The 4,016-nt window shown below is 30.7% G+C and overlaps 1 protein-coding gene across 2 annotated transcripts in view; it reads left to right on the top strand.

The window, feature by feature from the left end:
• The first annotated feature begins 2,081 nt into the window (after positions 1 to 2,081).
• Positions 2,082 to 4,016, top strand: part of LOC111383602 (F-box protein At3g07870-like) — a 12,025-nt gene continuing 10,090 nt past the window's right edge. Inside the window, exon 1 of one of the 2 annotated variants that reach the window (XM_023007718.1) lies at positions 2,082 to 2,380. The gene's annotated coding sequence lies outside the window, so the exon portion shown is untranslated. The remainder of the gene's footprint in view (positions 2,381 to 4,016) is intronic. The other variant, XM_023007716.1, reaches the window with a different exon arrangement.

Here is a 4,016-nt window from a genome sequence, read left to right as displayed (position 1 = left end):
CAAGTTCAGACAACCTTTCTTAAGCATCTAACTAGTTTTAAAAATGTCACATGTAGAAGAACACTCAAGAGAAGAAAGTACTCATTTGAGTTATATGTTTATCTTACAAATGAAGGCTTTACATAGCTTTTATGAAAGTCAAGCACATAAATTTCTGAATAATAAATGCAAAATTCATGAATTTTACGTTTAAGTGAAACTTTAATATGGATATTCATGAACATAATCTAATCATGCCTTCGAAAATTCTACATGTTAAATTAACATAGAACTCAAAAGACAAACTTTGAATTGTACAATATATATTTACATATCTAACTAATGTGAGTTGGTTTTTACTTCTATTTTAGTATTAGCTATATGCGACTCGTTTCATGCTTCAATATCCATTCAGTTCAATAAAAATTATTTCCAACGATGATTAGTTTGGTGAGGCCACTGAGAATGCATGTTCTGAAATTCTTAGCATCTGCGCTAATCTTTGATGAGGACGACGAAAATTAATGATCGTAGTCTTTTACCAATTTTTTAACAATTGGTTTCAACGTTGATTAGTTTGGTTAGATTGACAAGAATGCATGTTTTATGGTTCTTGAATTTTAGACAAACATTAACAAGGATGATGATTGGTCTTTTTGATTTTCTTAGTTACGTTTTTTCTACCTTTTCCACTGGGTTTGTAGGGATTTCTGTGGTTAATCAATTAAATGTATTGAGTGCTTAGCATTTGACACATCTATTGCCATTGTAACTCGTAATTGACGCCCGTATATTGTTCTGGGGAAGGAAGTTGGCTGTAGAAGTTTTCTACAAGAAATTGACTTATAGTTGTGTAGCATATATTATTTTTTGTTGAAATAATGTGAAATATTCATCACACATTAACGTAGGATGCAACAAACAAGAACAATGTTGAGGAAAGAAGGGGAGAGACAAGAAGAGTTAGAATTTAGGACAAGAAGATTGTTATTTATTTCATATATCAAATTCTATCTATTACAATGAATAAACCCTCTCTATATAGAGTTTAAGCAATCCTAATTTGAGAAAGAAACTAAATAAGCCCTAACTTTGTTAAACTAGAAACCTATTAATAATAACCTATTTTTTTCAAACTAGAAAACTATAATCAACTAATATAATTAACTGTATTTTATTCCCATTATTTCTCGACGGTTGAGAGAATTCGATGCCGATGAGATAGATTTAAACTTTATACTCCAAATAGGTCGATCTTTTGTCTTGACCAAGTGTCAGTATTGAACTCTTGATGTCGACATATTCAAAGTGTATCTATCACAATGAATAAACCCTCTTTATGTGTCTAAACAATCAAATTCGATAAAGAAGCAAAGGAAATGAAAGCTTTTAGTTGAATTGTTCCTTATTGGGAACATTAGAGCCATGATATTGCAATTATCTATTTTACATGCCCGTCTATAGTGCTAGTGTCTCGTGCTCCTTGTGTTTCTATGGAATCAATTGATATGTCATAGGAAACGAATACACTACATTTCGATTAGGAGCTCTTTTATATTTGATATGGAAGAAAGATTGACCCCTTGGATAATATGTTGTGGTCTATCTATCTAGAGTCAAGCTTTTCCTTGCTCGGTAGAATGATGGAGATCACAATATATATTTTGTGAAAAACTTGACGAGGTTGTACGCTTAATTTAGAAAAAGCAATTAAGTTTTAATTTTAAAGATTTCCTAATATTTTGCTTTATTTCTTTAGTTATTTCTTCTTAAATTAGTCTAGGTTGGACCTTTGTAAAGAAATGTAATTTTTTTATTACTTTCACACTTTGATTTTGAATAAAAATACTATTTCTTTCTCATTTTCTTGATCCTCTCTCTTTATCCCTCTTCTCTCTCCTTTTTTGTACTCCTTTCTAGTTCTTTAAAATTAGGTGATTATTGATTCTTCGTCAAGTGCGTCAGATGTCATAAACTTAACATATTTGTTAGGGTCCATCACATGTAGTGGGGACAAAGCTTGGTGAATGTTCAAACTCATTAAAGAAATGCATTTTGGTATTTATTCCAACACTCAAGAGACTAATGTGTAAGTTCAAATTTTGGTATTATCCAAACTTGAGGGACTGACATAGCAAATATAATTAAAATTGATTCAATCCCTATTTGTTTCATATTCGGCGGTCGGTGAGCAAAAATAGAGAGATCAAAAGGAAAACAGAGAAGAAAAGGCAGCTTAGCAGATTTTGATCATATGGCTATATCTTTACGGTCCAATGTCTGATCGTTGTGAGATTTGGATAGCAAGTGCACAACTCATTGAGCTTCAAATCTGTATGGTTAAGATCAAGATCCGACAACTCATCTGTGATATATCACTACCGGAACAGCGACATTGTTGGTGAGATTTTTCCTTCCTGTTGGATTTGGGTTTTATTCCAAGATCATGTATATATTATTCTTTTATTTCTCACATAAGTTTGGTGTTTGCTCTCATAAATTTGCATAACTAGTTAGAGTTTAGAGTGAGTGTTTTGTTCTTGAATACGGTAGTTATTAAGAGCCCGTTTGAGCCCCATTATTTCTCATTATAAGTATGAGAGAGAAATAATTATAAGTATGTGAGTGTGGTTAAAAGTATGAGAGGGAAAAAAATAATTATAAGTACAAGTACGTGAGTGTCGTTAAAAGTATGAGGGAGAAAATTTTAATTTAATGTAATGAAAAATAATGGGGCTCAAACGGGGCCTAAATGTTTTCATAGATTTGTTGCAAGTCGAAAAAATAAAACGAGAAATTAAATACTATCTTCCCCTTTATCCTTGTTTCTTGGCCTTTGCATATCCAGGATACAAATTGTAACGACCCAAATTTTAAATAGTTTCAAAAATCGTTACCAAACCCTTATTTCAAGATTAATTAAAAATAATTAATCATCCAACACGAAAATATTTCTAGTTCCATCTATAAAATAAAAAAAAAACTTGGAAGAACTTAAAAACAAATTATCCATTACTTTCTATTTAAAAATCATAAACTACGTATATTCATCTACAACTAACATGAATGAGAATTTATTTGTAAATAAATAAATGTTTACTGCAATTAACTGAAAATAAATAAACATTATGTGCTAACTTAGATCTTTATTTGGCGAAACAAGACGCAACCACACCTTCGAACCAGGAGTAGGAAAAGGGTGAGTATATGGGAATACTCAGTAGGGTACGAGAAATTGTGCAATCCCAATTAAAAAATATTAAATCACGCATCAAAATATCATACCGTCATATCACATCTTTAGAACCGGTAAGAGCTCATATCATATCATATCTTTGGTACCGGATGGCCATAACATATATATCATAATCACATTACACATATCATAACTTTCATAAGTATAATATTTATCAAACATGAAGAAATAATTTAAATGGGACAACCCACTTGCACCTCGTAATCCTACCTTGTTAGATAACTTAAATAATGAAAGGCAAAAATCCAAAATCTCTTTCCAAAACTTTGGCTTTCGATTACTGCTGCCAGAAACATATTTCTTTTTCTTCCTTATGCTTTGGAAATAAAAGTAGGCTGAAGTATGACTTTTGCTGAGTATTTGAAATAAAAAAATAAAAGAATCCTGATGCAACTAGAAGTGGAAATCGTGCTACACAAGGAATAGGATAATAATGATTGTACAAAAAGTTGGATAAAGATTTGAATTTGGAATAATATTAAATACAATATTTTCTAACAAATCACGTGCCTGCCATAACAATTCAAAACCATAAATTATAATAAAAAAATAAAATATCTCAACAACTTTCATCTTTCTCTCTCCACGTGAATCCTTCAACAATAAAAGTAATAAAAATAATATTTTAATGTTATATCTTCCGGCTTCGATAACTTGGGCTCGACTAACCCAAATTAATTTTTTCTCGAGTCTAAAATGCGTCTTTAATTATTATCTATCCAACGAGCCCAATATCCGTATACTTTATATTTTAATCTAAATATTATTAAAGTTTACTTTA

Source organism: Olea europaea, unplaced genomic scaffold (genome assembly GCF_002742605.1).
Source record: "Olea europaea var. sylvestris unplaced genomic scaffold, O_europaea_v1 scaffold2720, whole genome shotgun sequence".
In the NCBI taxonomy this organism is placed as follows: Eukaryota; Viridiplantae; Streptophyta; class Magnoliopsida; order Lamiales; family Oleaceae; genus Olea; species Olea europaea.
Note: the sequence above shows the minus strand (reverse complement) of the source record. Positions and strands in the feature narration are given on the sequence as shown.